The sequence below is a fragment of the Ambystoma mexicanum genome, chromosome 2p, assembly GCF_040938575.1.
Source record: "Ambystoma mexicanum isolate Mex_15411 chromosome 2p, UKY_AmexF1_1, whole genome shotgun sequence".
Classification (NCBI taxonomy): Eukaryota; Metazoa; Chordata; class Amphibia; order Caudata; family Ambystomatidae; genus Ambystoma; species Ambystoma mexicanum.
In genome coordinates, this window is record NC_090923.1 from 1,460,338,922 (window position 1) to 1,460,357,556 (window position 18,635).

General features: G+C 46.2%; 1 protein-coding gene across 6 annotated transcripts in view; it reads right to left on the reverse strand.

The window, feature by feature from the left end:
* The window catches only part of FANCA (FA complementation group A), a 3,206,914-nt gene that overhangs the window by 1,335,947 nt on the left and 1,852,332 nt on the right, over nt 1–18,635 (reverse strand). The gene's annotated exons all lie outside the window — the stretch shown is intronic.

Here is an 18,635-nt window from a genome sequence, read left to right on the forward strand (position 1 = left end):
ACCTTGTTTTCCCAAAGTCCTGGGAAGCCCTGACTCTGTCCCCTCCCCCTGACTGGCTGTTGGGTGGAAGTTCCATATATGGTGTTGTTGTGAAGTCCAGTCCAGACTGACTGGAGCCTTCCCAGTGACTTATGTTGTGGGTACGCCCTGTGGGTGGGACATGGGTGAATGGAGTGTGTGACCAATATACACTTCTTGTTGTGGCTGTCTGGTTTCTGGTATGAGAGACAACAAAGACTGAGACAGCCCTGCCCGGAACTGGCCTGAATGAAGTGTGTAGTGTTGAATGGCTGGGTACTTGTCCCAATCCAAATTCCTTGTTGTGAGTGTCTGAGAGGGAGGAGGATGGCCTGAATGCACCGTGTGCCTGATTGGCTGACTGACTGCATGAATGCAGGATTGGCTGCTGAGAGTGACCCAGCAGTGTGGATGAGAGACAAGATAGTATATCTGGGGACCTATCACCACTGGAAATTGTTCAGAAGCCGTGTCTACACTTGAAGAGTAACTGGAACTGCTGATCCTCGACACCCAGCTGGAAGACGAAGACTTGCTGTTGCATTTGCTTCGACCTGATCTGAAAGCTGCCGAACTCGTCAAGAACTGATCCGAGAGAGGACCTGGTAAGGTGCCCTCTTCCCGTGCTCCGAGGGACCATCGAGCACCGCTAACCGTCGCCGAAGCTCCCTGGAAGTCAGACCCTCGAAAGGCTGCCGACCCGAGACGGGACCGCTGAGGAGAACGAAGCACAGCACCCGGACTTCACCGCTGTCGAAGTCTATTGTCGTCGACCAGGGTTCGCAGGTTTGTGTAACCGCTGGAGGCCCATTGAAGTTGTGTTTCCAAGCCGTGGGGACCACTTGACGCTGTGCCGCCGACGACCGGAGCCGCCCGCTCCTTTGCCTAAGAACATTTGAATCCAAGGACTCCCTTGCCCGCAACATCGACCGCTTTGTCCTGCCGGAGAAAGTCAAGGACGACCAACACGCCGAGGAGAATCCACCGGTGGGTTTCCCGCCACCTGAAGGCCGCAAAGACTTCGACAACTCGACGCCATGGTTGGGCCACAGTTCTTCTGAAACTCTTTGCGGTCCTGAACAATCCGTCGCCTAGGTGCCCCGCACACCTCATCCTCGCAGGACGTCGCTGACGAGCACCGCCTGGATCGACATCGGGGTCTCGGCACCCTTGAACTTCTCATCGCCGCCGTCAAGTTCACCATCTTCGACGCCTCCCCACGATCTGTGGCTCCTGCTTTAAAGGGAGCCACTCAAGAAGGATCCTTCGACGCGTCAACGAAGAACTCTACTCCACCAGGTACATTGGGGGGGTAAAACCTTTATAGGAGGAAATAAGGCTATTGAACAATATATGTACTGGGCTTGTGCTATATATCTTTATTTTACAGGTTGCCCAGGTGGGGGGGGATCTCCACACAGAACTGTGTCGATCGGTAGGGGCCAGTATTCTGCCTAGTGTTTCAACCATCTTACATTCCTTCCTATCCCTATTGCTGGTTTCCTCGTTATTGATCTGTGCAACATTTTAACCGTACAGTTGATGCACTTTAATGAGATTTGATAACATTGGTGGTACCACTTTAGAATTGTATATATTTATCATTGTTGATTTCTGAGTACAAAGTGTGTTATTGTGATCATGTAAATACCTTTGAATATTAATTATATAAAGACTCTGTTTTCAGTAATACAGTGTGTGGACATTCCTTTGTGGGGGTTCGGGGACTACACTGTACTTAAGAACCAGCCTGCATCACCTCCTGAGAAGCTAGGCCTTGATTGCTCGACTATGTTACCAATAATAGAGAATCTTGGCTGGGGTCCTCTGTGCCTCTCCTCTACCATATAGAGAGCAGAAGTACAGACACCCCCTCCAGTGTTTACACCCCCCCTGTTGATGTTTGTGTCTCGTAGCTTATCTTGAATTTCTGGGGTTCCCGATCCCTTCGAAGAAGTTTCCCATCTCTGCGACTCCATTCGCCCATATTGAACAAAAACTTGGTCTTACGGTCCAGCCTACGACCAACGGGGCCTACGGCTGGGCCAACGCAGCCAACTAGGTTGGGGGCGATCACGCCTCTTGTATTTCCAGTGTAGCGAGAGGTTTTCCCCATAGTGTAGGGTTTGAGTTCTTTTGAGTTAGAGTTCCTGTTTCTGTAGTTCTCTGGGGTTGTCCTTGTGGGGGAGCGCCCCTTTGTTGGTTAGTCTGGGGGAACCTTAGTGCCTGGTGTCATGATCCCGGCAGAGGCTTAGGTTGCGGGGCCTCCCACCAAACTCAGAGGAATGGGGGATAAGGCGCTGCGGGTCCTTGAGTTGTCCGGTGACTGTCTGGATGTCAACCACTGCTAATTTGCACTTTTCCATTTCTATGGCCATCTCCATCAGGGCGCTCAAGTGGGTCTGGACTTTGTCTTTCACCAGCTCAAACAAATTGACAAGTGAGTTCAGGACAAAGCTCAAGGTGGATAGTGTGTTACTGTTGACTTTAAACAAGCAGTCACAGAGAAGCCGTACAAGGGCGAAGTCCTATACAAAAGACAGCTATCAAACAATACAAAATATCTTAATCAATCAAAGACCCAAGAACTGGACTACTCAGAAGTACAGAGTTTGGTTGTTTGCGAGCTCAGTTGTTGTGGGGGAAGAGGATAAGCCAGAAAATACTTCACTCTCTGCCATTCTCTACCCCCCTGCTACTCTCCAAGAAGTTGAGACTGTTTATCTGTCACATGATTTGATATCGGGTCTCTGTCCAAACCGGTTTGACTTGTGTCTCCCAGGCTGAGGCTTTTCCATATTGGGAAGTAGTAATTGATTTTGGCTTTCAGCATTGCTGCTGTGAAGGTGGATTCCAAAGCACAGGGACCGTATCTCTCCAGCCCTGAAATCTCTCCACTGGCTCCCAGTGGCTGCAAGGATCAAGTTCAAGACCCTCTGCATCGACCACAAGGCTTTCTGGGGTCGGGGACCGCACTACATCCAACTCTCTCTTCCATAACAACTTCCTTCTCAAGCCCTTCGCTCAGCCACCTCTAACTCTCTGAGGGTCAGACACTTATCCAGGCAGGTGGTGGGGGGGGTCTCTCCTCTGCATGTGCCTCCCTCTGCAAAGGCCTCCCTGCCCCTCTCAAACTTGAGCCGGACCACCTGAAGTCCCGAAAGCAGCTCAAGACCTTCCTTTTTTGCCTCTACTTTCACTCTCTCGCTCCTGCTGACCTGTCTGCTGCGCTGACTGGTGGCCTGGTTACCCTCAGAGTCTCACTGGGTACAAGGCTCCACTACGACCAGTTGCCCCTGCACTGCCTCCGGGCCTACCACGCACTTAGGGGCTGTAACTGTAACCCTACAGTCCCCTGCCTTCTTGTACTTACCTAGAGCGCGCTACCTTCGCGGCACTTACTCAGAGCAATGCTGCCCTGATTGCACGTCCCTTTTCCCACTCCCTGGTACTTCCCCGTACTCCCTCCACCCTGCAATTTGTGTTATTGCACTTGCACAATCTGAATAACACAGGGCCTAGTAAGATTAGTTGTTTTTGTCTTTTCTCCATCTATCTTCCCTCCCTTGTCATGCCTAGAAACACTTGTGTACAGGCGTGTTATAAATGACTTATCATATCATCAGTGAGGAGTAGCTTGGTCTCTAGGAGTTGGGGCCAACTCTATGGCACCCTTCTCCAGAAGAGAGGAAACCTCTTGCATGAGCAGTGGGTCTGGAACAGAAGATGGTCTGTCCAAGGGGGAGTGAGTGGGGCAATCTGGGGGGTGCTTTAAAAATGGAAGGCAGTAACCCTGGGAAATCAACTGAAGCAACCATGCAACTGAAGTAATAGCGCACCATAGTGGCAAAACATTTTTTGGCCAAAGCATCACAGTGTTTGTCATCCCTGTCAGGAGGTAAGAAGAGGTAGGCGCTGGCCTTGTTTCCAACACTAGCTGCCTGTACCACGAGATGTCATCGGATGGATGCCTAGTCAGGAAATGAGGGTCGGAAAAGGCTGGTCTGTACCTTCCTAAAAATAAATCCTTGTGGACTGCTGGCCCTGATTAGGGAGTTTCGATAGTTCCATGAGGGGATTCTTGATAGCATTATGTAAAGGAAGGAGAGGTTCAATGGTTGTGCCTAGATCCAGAAGGTCTGTTAAGTCACGTTCTGTTATTTCACTTGCTGGGGGACCCCAAACTAAAGCGTGAGTCACCTTCACCATAATTTTCTTGTATGCCACAATGGGGTGGGCTCGAGGATCTCCTTGCGGAAAGTCTACCTCGGGAGAGTTGCCTAGGCCACTTGGTCATGTAAAGCAGAGGCCAGATCAGACAACCTTTTTTCCTCCGCCTGAAACTACTCCTGTTGCAGAGGGAAACCTATAGGTTCGAACATGAAGGGATCTGGGTGGTCACCCTCATCGAAAACATCCTGGAAAGAAGACATAAAATCCCTTCAAGACATGGAGCAAATCTAGTTGCGGGATCGACTGTCAATGAATGCATCTTTGACATCACCGACGGAGCAACGAAGAACGCGTCACCAATGTAGGTGGCATCGACAGTCCCATAATCAAGGATTTCACCGGTCTTGAGCTCTTTGGCATACAAGGACGTTGGTGAACCGAGGCCCTGCTAGCTTTGTTGGCCGCGGTGGGCTTCATGGACTTTTTCCCAGAGGTAGACAGAATGGGCTGGCCTTTCTGAAAGACCTCCATCATTTTGAAGCAGAATTCTTCCCACTTCTCTGCCGAGGTGGATTTAGATGGGAAACGCACCTGTCTTTCCGGGGATGGGTCTGTGGACGAATGTCTCCTACTCTCTACTTTGATGAGGAAGAAGATAAATTATGCAAGTCACTCCTCAAGTGAGACATTAAAAGGTGTTTCTTCGAACATGTTTTGTCTTTCTCTGACAAGTTTTCGGCCGTGCAGATTTTACCTTCATCGGGTCTGTGTTTCGACAAAGTCGTGCTTGGCAACTTTGATGATGAATGACCCTGGGGATCAGTTAGAGAACGTTTAGCACCACAAGAGAGACCCTTTTTGAAACCTCAGGGTTTTGGAGAAGACCTGATGTAGGAATCTATCTATTGAAAGGAACGGTGTCAGAGAATTTTTCTGAGGCCATGTTCCAGAGTAGCGTGCTGGGCATGCAGAAAAAAACAACTGATATCATGGGACGCAGAGCCTGCTATTTGTACCAGCATCAACATCACATCCAGTCACAAAGACATGTGGAAGCCCTATATAGCACTCTTGAACAGCCCGTCAGAGCTCAGCCCCTCAGAGCTGTGAAGAGATGAACAAACTACTTACCTCTCAGCACTGTTCTTTCTGATGTATGTTTTTTCCATGGATTCCTCAACTTTGATATATATCTCCCAGTGCAACTGTTCTTCTGAAACTTTTCTGCTACCAGGGGGTGCAGCACAGCTCTGCCGGCTGCCTCTATACAACCTGCGACGAATAGGACATCACAGCCATTATATATAGAGGCACCAGGCCCCATGACGTTAGTGCCAACCCTTTTTGCCTAGCACTATGCTGCTGGGGGACCGCAGAACCAAGGTATACTAGCTATCCACCAAGCGTGGCAGGTAAGTAGGGCGATGAGGAATCCACGGGAGGAACATCCATCAAAAAGAAAATGACAGCGAGGCAAATTATTTGTTCTCTGTACGGATTCTTGCAACCAACGGATTCCTCATCTTTGATATACTCCCAAAGCAGAACAAAGACCTGGAGGAGGAATGATAGCAAAGACACGATTTAAACCAGAAATCTCAGAAGTACTGTGCTGCCAAAATGAGCATTCTGACCAGACATATATTCCAAGCAGTAATGTTTAGTGAATTTGTACAAAAAACCGACGTAGCTTCCTAGCAAATGTCCAGAACCGGGACTCGACGTTGCAGAGCCAAGGCGGTGGCCAGCCATGTGGCGGAGTGTCCCCCGAGACCTGCATGCACCTCCTTACCAGCAAGATCATAGGATTATGAGATGCACATAATGATCCACCTTTACATAGTATGTTTAGTCACAGCTCTGTCAGCATGGGAACCAGTATAACCAATGAATAGATGGTAATCTTCTCTGGTCTCTCTCGTCTGAGAGACTTAGTAGCTGAGGGCGCGCACCTTGGATGAGGCAAAGGAAAAAAGACGAGAAGATGGATCTTTTTTAAGAGAAATGAAAATCAGAGACCGCCTTCAGAAGGAAAGAAGGTCTCACTCGCAATGTCACCTTCTCTTTGGAGAAAACCAAATAGGGAGGTTTTACAGACAAAGCCTGGAGCTCACTGACCAGGAAAATGACCGTATGGGTGATCAATGTAATGGAGCAAGAATGAAGGGGCTCAAGCGGAGCACTGATAAAAAATGTCAAAACCAAATTTAAATACTACACCAGAACTACAAATTGCGAGGAGGAAACTGGTTACACAAATCCTGGAAAAAAGCAAAACAGTGGGGATTGTGAAGAAAGTGCCCTGTTCGAGTGACCTTTAAAATAAACAAAATAGTGGCTAGATTTTCCTTCACAGTGCCTATCTGAAGGCCGCACCGGGCCAGAGACAGCAGAAAATCCAAAACAGGGGATAAGGGACAAGATAAATGGTCTAGATCCCCCCTAGCACCAAGCCGAAAACTTGTCATCAGTAAGCATACGTTGACTTCATGGCAGGCCTCTGGGCTTTTAGGAGCACATGCAGGACGTTGTCCGACAAGTCTCACTCCAGAAGGCACCAGCGAATGTAGACAGACATGTCCACAAACTCTGGGTACACATCCTCCCCACGACTCCCTGCAACAAAGGTAAGCCAAAGGGCTTTTACCACGTACTTGCGGGCATTATTCTGTGCCTCCAGAGCAAGTAAGAAGAAAGTGCAGTTTGCATGCACTATAACCACTTTTATACCGAGCATCACCTGTAGTGCTCACTTGCACCGTAAATCGCAGAAGAAGCGATTTAAAATCTGGCGCCATCAACGACGACAAGGGTTGGATCAGCGTAAAATGGCCGCCGCCTGAATTTGGTGTCCCAATACCCATCACAAACTTGACTCACAGCTGATTGGCTCTTCACTACCACAAGAGCCAATCAGGATCCGCCGGCTGGCGAAGCCGTCCTCTTCAACGAAGGCCGCAAAACAAAGGCTAACCCCTGTCTGAGCCTGTCGGAGCCAGGAGGGCTGGGGGTCTGCCCCAGCCTCTCCTCTCCTTACTTTCGTCACCGACATCTATGGCTTGATTCAGAATCATGCTGTTTATCCACTACGCACTGCAACCAAAACGTGGGATAAGAGTCAAAGCCCAACCGTTCCACCTCCAAACAACACCTCTGATATCTGTTGCTCTATGCACAGCATAGTTCACCAGCTAAAGCGTCCCTAGACACTACAGCTACCTACGCAAACTACATATTTACGTAACTTTGGCATATCATATCTTTGGTTTATTGTCTTGGTTTCCTGCAACCAAACAGCCTATTCATTTATTGTGCTTATTGATGCTGTCTTGTGCACTGTGTACAGCCCATTGTTGTTGTCCTGACCCGTCTCTGTCTATACTGCTTAGCTATGCTATTTTACAGTCTGATATTGCTCTTGTTCATGTCCACCACGATTGTACTTTAAATTCATGAACAAGCACATGTCCTTTTATGTTTGTAATAATCACAATCTGTATATGACTGCACTTTGTATAAGTGAACTTCATGTTGAATTGTAAAGCATTACCAGATTTGCATGGTGAAACTGTCTTGTTGCACCTCTACCTCGTTTGAACACACTAATATGAGGGATATGTCTATGCTAGTCTCTGGCTTGTTATTGTCCTGTTTGCATATCAGCCTTGTTGCATAGCGAGCCTGACTTACCAGTTTTGCCTTCCCTCACACTGTACCTGTATCACTGCTACGATTGTCAGCCCTGTTAGGCCTGCCTTACTTGCATCACCAACAGTGTACTTGTAGCTCTGATATTGCTGTCTCCCCTGTTTGGCCTCTCCGCTGCAGCCGCTTCAATACAGCAGCGCTTAGCAACCTTACCTGTATTGCCAGCCGTAACACAGTATTTGTATCATTGTCATTGTTGCCGCGGTCACTGTACTGTTAAATAGCCTTCACTCATGTGGCTCTTGTTGCGAGTGTAACTGCCTTGCATAGTACACGGACTGGCTCGGCCAACATTACACATTAGATCTGCTGCTGCTACTATTCCTCTTATGTAATCGGCACAGTCTTTTCAGTGAATCTATTGCCTGTCATTATCACTCGACCTAGTACCTACTGTTAAGTGCCACTGCTCTGCCTAATTCTGTAGAACCGCATGTCTTGCATCATTAGTTAGTACAGCACCACCTCTCATATAGCATCCTACTGCCCACTTGCTTTGCCGCCTAGTATAATTTTCCTGAGAACCCCGCAGTTGCTCACGCCCACAATAACTCTGTGCTCTGCACTCTCCCGAATAGCCTATCTCTGTAGCCTAACTTTCATAATGGCCACTCACCTACCAAGAATCCCTAACTCCACTCTTACCTATTCTCCACCTCTACCCTTCTACCTGTGCAACATCCCACCAGTTAGCTGGAATACACCAGAGGCCCCCCGTCCACTCACTCCTGAGGAATGGATTATTCGCTTCGCCACCAATGCCTTTGGTCCCTTGCTCCCTCACCCGGAGGAATGCAAGACTAGGGTCTTGCACCAGTCAAAAGGCATCCAGACCCAAGACTACTACGCCCCACGTCACTATCATACCCACCTCTGCACAGTCACCTGTCACCGGATATTTGCCCTTATCTGAAGACAGAAAATCCAATCCCTCACCACAACCCCACCTACATCCACCCACTTCCCCCGACATCAAGGGAGCCCACACTCTCGATATTGCTGACTTCATCATCGCCAATCAACTTGACTTTGTGGCCATAACCGAAACTTGGCTGAACCCTGCGACTGGACCCTCTCTAGCGCTAGCACTCCCAGATAACTATACTATCATTAGAGCTGATAGAACCTCTGGCAAAAGGGGCGCTGTCGCATTCATAGCAAAAACCCACCTCCGCCTCAGAGTATTCCCCAGCACCCCATTACCATCAGCTGAGCTACTCTCAGTCAAACAACCACTTACCCCCACCCAGACCCTACTACATCTCATCTACCGGCCACACGGCCCCCTCTCCTCCTTCGAGGAAGACATTTCAACCCTCCTCACTCAAAATACCAACCTGGCTCTCAAATCATCCTGTTAGGGGACCTGAACCTAGTCCTCCACGACCCAAAGAGACAAACACCACCTCCCTTGAGAATGCCCTCTCACAACTTGAATTTAATCTGTGCATCACTGAACCCACCCACTGCAAAGGTAGAACCTTGGATTGGTTGGCATATCTTAATTGCCCCACCACTATCCTTAACAATGAACCATGCAAATGGTCCGATCACCATTGTATCACCTTCTCCATACTCGAGAAAGTCAGCTGTAGTCCAGGACATATTGCTGCCCTCCCCACCTTGTCCAGGAACAAGTGTAACCTAACCTTAGATCACCTATGGCCCAAATTATAGCCCATTGCCAATATATCCCCTGATAAGGACCCCGTCTATCTAGTTGAAACGCATAATACCACCACAGAGCAAGCCATTAACAAGATTGCTCCGCTAAAACTTTTGAAAGGCCAAACCCATTTCCCATCTAAATAAGTGGTTCACTGCTGATCTAAAACTGCTCCGCAATGAAAAACGATCAGCTGAATCCACACGGAGAAAGACTCTATCCTCCATGAACAAAGACATTTGTCACTGCAGCCACCTCCAATAAAGCAATCATTTTCAGAACCAAAAGAGAAATATACAATGAGAGAATACAGAATGCTAAATCGAGTAAAAAAGAACTCTTCACTTTCTAAGGGAACTAGAGTCCCCAGCCCCACTCACTGAATCATGCTTGAAAGATGCAGCCTGGTGTGCTAATATCTAGAAGGCCCTCTCGGATAAAATAACACTTCTTCAAACTAAAATTAAAACAAAAAAAACAACCTACCCCACAGCTCTAACAACACTAAAACCAATATATTCCAACCTCCACCATGCTTACCTTTCCACTTCTCTCCTGTCACCATTGTAGATGTGGAAAGTATAATCTGTGGGATAAAACCCTCCAACTGCCAAGGTGACTTATGCCCAGCATCGGTCATCAAGGATGGAGCAAAATAACCTGCGCCGTTCATAACAACCCTGATGAACTCCTCCTTCAAAAATTGTTCAGTTCCGGATAACCTCAAAGAAGCGTGGGTCATGCCGCTTCTGAAAAAATCCAACCTTGACCCTAACATTCCTACTAATTGTAGGCCTATCACAACGGTCCCCTTTCTCCTAAAATTTCTATACCGTGCTGCCTATATCCAAATTCAAAAACACTTGGAAGACAATGAGCTATTAGGCTTCAGACCCAGGCACAGTACTGAGACAGCTCTTTTAGATTTAAAAATACAGACGGACGAAGCGAAAGACAAAGGTAAATTGGCAATTCTCCTTCTATTAGACCTCTCAGCAGCCTTCGACCTGATTGACCATAAAATCTTGACTAAACACCTCACCACAGCAGCAGCCTTCTCTCCAAATACTGCCAGTTGGATCCAATCCTTCCTAACAGAACTACCAGGGTTGTTGCGCCATCAGCATCTGCGCCACCAATCCCCATCCACGTGTAGTGCCGCAGGGCTCTTGTGTCTCGTCCACGCTCTATAATATATTTACAAAGCTTCTCTTTGACCGTCTTGAGAATATAGGTGTCACCTACACTAATTATGCGGATGACACCCAGATCCTCATCACTCTCAGTGGCTGCTACACGAAAGACACTAAGATGATCAAAGACATGTATCTGGAGATCTAAGCCTGGATGGCTACTCAGAGTCTATGTTTAAATGATGACAAGACTGAACTCTTGATCATTGGCTCCCAAGCCTGCCTAAACAAATTAGATAATCGCTACTCCGCTTTCATCATCGATGCGAACACCATAAAAGTCTCCAGTGAAGTCAAAACGCTTGGGGTTTACCTAGACTCCACACTATCACTAAATAAACAAGTCAACATTAAATCCTCATCCACAGCCTGCAAAAACAAACTCATAAATGCCTGTAAACCGTTCCTATCCACCAACTGCTGTATTACACTTGCCAGAGCTCTGATCCTCTCGAAGCTGGATTACTGTAACACCCCATTCCTTGGCTCATCCTCAGAATTTAAATAAACTCCAAGTTCTTCAGAATAATGCTCTAAGATCAGCCTTAAACATTCCTTGTTACAGCCATATCTCAAACTTTAGAAGGGAAGCACTCTGGCAACCCGAGCGCGATAGAATCACCTTACGATCGCTAGTCATCACACACAAATGCCTCTCCAACTTGGCCCTGAAATAACTGACAGATAAATTCTGTAGATATCAGTCGAGCAGACTGACCAGATCCAACTACCTCAACCAACTCACCATCCCTAAATATAACCTATAAACAACAGGAGGATCTAGTTTCCCAGTTTTAGCGGCCAAATGTTGGAACTCCCTGCCCCTAGACATAAGATCAGAACCCTCTTTTTGGACCTTCAGAGCCAAGACCAAATCCTGGCTTCTTGCCCAAACTACGACTTAGCAGTGCTCTCTCCCTCCCACACATCACACTGCCCTCCATTGTATATTTAATTTGCACACTCTGCTCCTGACCCCACCATTGTAAAGATTGTAAATTCTATTGTAAATCTGTGAATATGCCTCATCCCTGTATCCACGTAAATATCTGCTGTATATGCTTGCATTTGTGACTTGTAAATATATTCTGTGGCTGTTTGTGTGGTGATCTGTAACCCACCACTTGTACCCAAGTATAAGCGCCCAGATACCCTAGGGTTAGGCGCGCTATATAAGAAAATAAACTAAACTAAAAACTTTGGGCCCAATCCAGAGCAATTGGAATCAATGTGGACCCGAAAAGACAGAGCCACATGAGAACCAGCAGAAAGATCAAGTTACTTACCTGTAACTCCTATTCTAGAGCATGGGTTTGCATGGATTCACATGCTCATGAATATTCTCCGTCATCAGGCTGGGAATCCTCGGTAAAAAGGAAGCAGTTTCGCTTTAAACTGAAAACTGCTTGACTCTTCTATAATCAAACACTGTCCTTTGGGTCATATTGCCCCCTAGCCAATGACACTTGTCCTCCTAAACTCCATTCCTGTTGGCCAGCTTCAGATTTGGTAGAGCACGTAAAGTGGAATTATGAACAAAGAAGATCCACAGAGGGGAAGGAGGGAAGGTTTGCATGTGACTCCATGCAAGACTCACGCTGGAGAACAGGAGTTACAGGTGGGTAACTTGTTCCTTCTCCAGCACGGGGTCTTGTATGGATTCACATGCTCATGTATACTATTGAACAGAAGTACATATTGTAAAGAAGGCATGGTAACAAACAGTAAGACAGACACATGTGACCACAGTTCAAGGGTGTTCACTGAACTTCTAAAAGGGTTTGAAAAATCTAATCCGAAATCTAAAGATGGGAGCAAGCTACGACAATCAAATAAGAACAATGCAGTCCTAGTGGTGTCTTGTCAAAATAAAAGGGCCTATACTAACATACCTATTGCCAATCCTTACCTCTAAATACAAATAGTGTGGCAAATAATGTTATGCAAAAGAAAAGGTTTCTCTAGTACGAGGATGCAGTTCAGATCTCAGCATCAGGGCAACAGGCTCCCAATGCCACGAATGAGCACTTCCCTGCTTAAAGTGGTGTCAGGACAGTGCAAACACTGACAGGGAAGGCTGGTCCTTGATGTAAGTGGATCTCTGGACTCAGGCAGAGCCTGGAGGCAAGGCACAACTGCTCCAGGATGGAGCAACTATACAGGGTAAGGCAAGAAAGATGAAGACCTAGGAGCATGGAAACACCCCCCCCCCCAGGAATAGAGAAGAACCATGGAGACAGGAACCCAGAAAGGGGGAACCAGTAGCAAGGTAGAAAACAAGAGAACACCAAGGAGCAGGGAGCCAGGGAGGCCAAGGATCCAGAGGGTCAGGACTGCCCAAGAACAAGGCACAGGAACAGCAAAACTGTAGCTAGCACAACTAGCAGGGCGAAACTAGCGATCAGGAAACAAACCGCGTTGAAGGCGGCTTGTATTTGTATTTATTGGGTTTATATAGCGCTTTACGCGCTCGTTTCCGTGACTGGGGCCCTAATGAAGGGCGTTACCCAGAGCGAGGCTTGCAATGCAAGCCTGCGCTGTCCTGAGTGCAAGACGGACCGTGCATGCGCAGAGGGCAGTACATGGCCGCCCGCGCATGCGCGAGTCCGCGCACACGGAGGTCCCAAAAGGAATGGAGGCCGCGATAGACTGCCGCCTCCCGAGTCAGAAACAGGGTTAGACCCGTCACGACGGGGTGAAGCCGCCTAAGTGGCGTGACACACACATGCAGCCTTCCAAAGCGTTACTGTATCTTTCATCCTTAGGCAAACCAGCCTTTTTTGTCAAGCTTCACTCACCAGTTGCATAGGATACTTCTCTTCGGCATTCCTTTTGAAGTCCAAGCTGATATATCAACTGTATATGACTCTGGCGGAGTTTGGTGCTGAGTTCCAGTCAGCCCAGTCAGTGCGGACCCTGCTTTCCCTGTTTTCAGAGAGGAGCTGCAGCGACGTTCGAGAGACACTGCACCTTTAATTCTAAAACTTTCCTTTATAAACGAACTTCTGGCGCGGAGCGGAGTTCGGTGCTGAGTTCCAGTCAGCCCAGTCAGTGCGGACCCTGCTTTCCCTGTTTTCAGAGAGGAGCTGCAGCGACTTTCGAGAGACACTGCACCTTTAATTCTAAAACTTTCCTTTATAAACGAACTTCCGGAGCGGAGTTCGGTGCTGAGTTCCAGTCAGCCCAGTCAGCCTCTGTCTGACGCGGTAGACTCCATGGATTCTACTTCCAATGTTCATAACGATCAGGAAGTGTTGTTATCAGGAGTTGGTCTTCACACGCAAAACCGTCTACTACAGCTGCGGCGGCTGCAATCCAAAGCAACCTGTAAAACAAAGGTAAGCGAGGTGTGTGATTCGATTGGTCCACCCGGGGCAGCTCTAAACCACGGGAGACGGGACTAATGCGTGACTCTTTGCCTAAAGCAGGAAGCACCTCTGTGTGTACCCCTGCTACAGCGATGGTGGTAGCTGCGGTACATCAGCCCTGCGTGGCGCAAATTAGTTCTTCTACCGCAATCACCGTCACTACCGCCATCAATACTTTGACTGAAAGCAGCAAAGACACATCAGAAGAAGTGATGTTGAAATCTACTGTAGACGCTGAAAGTGAAAGGGGTAATTATATAAAGAGCACGAAAGAAAGAGATGCAGTATTAGAAAAAACATTAGCTCTTACCCAGCCAGGTCCTGAACTATTGATTTTGAATACTTTATCTAAGCAAGATGGTGACTCATCGAAGAAGGGTATAAGCCGAGGTGGGAGTGTAGCATTGCGAGACAAGCAAGTAACAATTTCAGAAATGAACACTCCTCCACCAGCTACAGTATACCATGATGCTGCAGAGACAACTTTTGACATAACAGACACTGATATCTTAGCGATAAAGTCACCTGCAGAGGATGTACCCCAGAGATTATTTTCGAAAGAAAGATCCTTTCAACAACAAAACGAGTATTGTACAGAATCTGAGAGAAACTGTAAAACACCAGAGGCTGCCACCACCCCAGAAGTGGTGATCACAAAAAAGCAGTTGAAACAAGACATATACATCAATTTGGAGGAAAACATGGACCCTAAGACGAAGGAGCAATTGGCTGAAGTAAATGCATCCAGTGGAGATATCGAATCTGCAAAGGAAAAAGAAAATAATAAAACAGATCAGGTAGAACCTGCAAATACCCCGATACAAAGGCTCAATCCGAGACTAGTGGTAAACACCACAACGAACTTTGATGTGGCGGTACGAGAAGCGCGCCTTACCGAACGGTTAAAAGCAGACTTCATCCAAATGAGAGAGCTCCTCAACGATAGTTTTCCTAAGAAAAAATATCAGAATCTTTGGATTAAACGAAACGTGAGCACTCTGACAAAGGAATCTACGCACAGTAACGGTAAAGAAACCTCATTACAAAATCCGTTGATAACATTATGCCCCATCAACCTCGACATCACAGATGAGGGCCAAGAAACAAGCGGCAGTAACATTGTAATGACCCTGGACCAGGATGATGAAGAGCCAGTGTCGGGAGGAAAAACGAAAAAGCAATGCTCAAATGAAGCTCAGCAAGCAGCCAATCACCATCATGAAAATCCAACAACCTCCAAGGGGAACATTTCCATAGCCGCAGGGATACAGATCCATAATAATGTTTTGGCTGCCACATCCCTCTCGATGATGCCGTTTATGAAATTATATGAATCATTAAACGATGCACTGCGAGATCAGAACTCTGTTCTAGGAACCTTAAACAACAAAATCTCGGCAATGTAGAAAATGAATGAGCATTTAATTTCACGGTTGGACTCGGAAGCAGCAACTTTGCGACAATGGCATTCGCGACTCAACGAAATAACGAAGCGTGAAGCCCACGAAAAACTTGATTTAACGGAAGCCATTGTAGAATGTACAAAGTGGATCAGACACAATGTAGCGGTATAGCCGCTAGGCTGTTGCGAGAGAAGCAGATGTAGTAGCCAGCAACACTGCAACAACTTGGGGCTTCTTACCCAGACAAGCAACACAATGTCACAAGCTACAAGGGACGTTTCACCAAAAGAAGCAGTTGCGCAAAAAGAGAAGGCGAGAGACAAGGAGTCTTGCAGTTTAATAACAACAGCTGAAAAGGATGACCGTAAGGATGAGGCCTCAAAAACCGAAGAAAGTGCGGTTGTAGAAGTAGAGAACTCTAAATAGCCAGGCACACATGAGGCAAGTAAGAATACGGTAATCGAAACACAAGTGGGCAGTACATCTACTGAAGTGGTAACTCTACCACAATCAAATCATAAGAGGGCCGACATAGGAGACGAACAAATTGCCTCCTTTGGGATCTTTTCTGGTACTGCGAAATCAATTAAAGTAGTAGCCACCAAGTCACCATTGCAAAAAAGTAAAACAGTTAAAACTACACAAATAAAAAGCAAGGGGCCTGCGTCAAAACGTCCCCGTACAAATGAGGCAAAAAAGTTCATACGAAATCTGACAATTCCCCCTCGACTAGAAAGTGAGAACAACAGTAAAACAACTGTGCAAATCAAGAATCCAGTCAAAGAGTCGAATCCTCTCAATGTTACCAAAGGAAACAGCGAAAATCCAACAACTGGCTACAAAACGTTCTCGTGACGAGACAATGTCTGCAGAGGAGGGGGTTGATAATAATTCAATAGACCTATGTTATCTATCGACTTATACAATTGATGATGAAGCTGACTCAGAAAATATGCTAAAGACGAACGAGGATCACGAAACAATGACAGAGGAAGAGATCAGCAAAGATCTCAAAAGAAAAATTACGTGGCGCAGCCGGTATGTGCAGTTGCACCCAAAGGAACAACCACAAAACAGTAACAAGAAATACCGAGTCATTTCGGACGCCAGAGAACAAACAAGTAATAGCTTGCATGATGCACTACAAATTGCGCCTTCGAAGTGTAATCCCAAATACACCACTGCTCAAGAGCAAAAACAAAAGCACAAAACGCAGAGTGAAAAAGCGACTGCGCATTCACATGGAAATAACAGTTGGTGGAAACTGGAATTGGAAAATATATTGGATGATAACAGTGACCTAAATTTAAACAGAGCTAATATAGTGAGGTTATTAAATTATGTACCAGCACTACATAATATAAGATCGGACGACATTGCCATTGTCGAATACAAATCAGAAAGAAGATCAGATTGGTTGGTGCTCCATATGAAATCTAAGAACTTAGCTAAACCACTTTTGGAAGCAAAAGAAGATCTTCTGTTTTTTGGGTTTGATCCGACAGTTTGTGATGTCAAACAGCCACCAATGGACGAGGCAAATGAGCAGAAGCAGATTAGATCCTCAAATAACAACAAAAGAAACGACTTATGGAAACAAATGAAACAGCAATCATCTAACCCAACTAGAATGCATGACAAGATCCATGCTTATGATCACGTAGGGTCAAGAGGTGTGACCCAACTTTTAACATCTTGGAACACCCGTGGTTTTGCTCATTTATTTAAGGATGGCGACATACAAGATCTAAAAAGTACCTTTATTTGTCTGCAAGAAACGTGGCTTTGAGAGCCTCCATCAAGTGACGGATAAACAATATTTCTAAACACAGCAGGTAAAAATATATTTGGACGTCCCCTTTCTGGCCTTCTAACCATTGTAAAGTAGTCGGCAGAATGGGAAGTGTTATACACCCATAATTCAAATTTGTTCGTTCAAGCTTTAACATTGCAAACAGTAGTTGAAACCCAGGATGGGAAATCTTCAAATCAACAACTACTGCTATTGAACTTATATTGGAATCCTGTGATGATTGCCGAAAAAGAATTTCTAGATGCGGTTACAACGGAAATAGATAAATGCTATGCATCTTTCTCTGATCCGTTTGTAATAGCATGTGGAGATTTAAATTACACATGGTTTGATTAGGTTGAAATGCGTAAGCCATGTGAACTACTAAAAAGTCAATCAGAGTCAGACGATCGCGGTACAAAATGGGAATTCCAGTTGATGCTGCGACAATGTGCAATGCTGAACGGTGTAATAAAGGGAGACATCCCCGCAGCCGATACGTGGCAGCGTGGGGGCACGTCAAAAACCTTAGATTATATTTGGGCCTCCGAAAATCTTCATTCGCATATTACAAACCTTGTGATAAAGAAGAGTGTAAAAAGTGACCATGATCCGCTAGTACTGTCGTGGGAGAACCCGTACAAAAAGCAGCTGCAAAGATATATAATTCCACTAGACATAAATAATGCCCAAAATCGAATACGAATTAACAGTAAGCAGACTGATAAATTAACAACGGGATATATTCAAACACAGAAATCACAGAATCAATTGGAATATATATCACTACTACAAAAGTTTCCCCACACAAACAAACCAAAAGTAGGAAGTATCTCAAATACGCACCAATTCAGCCCAGCCTTAGATGAGGCAAAGAAACAGCTGAAAAAAGACCTGAAGCAGATAAGGAAAAAAGGTGGATTAAAAAAAAGAGTCGTCGATGAAGAGAAGACGCCAACGTTATCGTAATTGGCTAAAGTCATTCAATCACATACGATCTCAAGAACAAGCCGAACTGATGCTCCGTCTATTAATACAAAAAGATAGCCGTAACATCTGGCAAATTATAAATACTGGCAAATTGAAGAAGTCAGACGCACTAGCGAATGGAGTGAATGCAACCAGTTGGGCAAACCACTTTACAGCAGTTTTCAATGACCAGAAAAGTGGGAAGTTAATTGATCCATGGGTTGAAGCAGAAAGATGGAATGTCATCGAAACCGTAGAAGACATCGAATTAGCAATTCAGAAACTGACAACCTCGCGAGCAGCCGGACCAGATGGCATTTCAAATTTAATGCTCAAAGCACATAA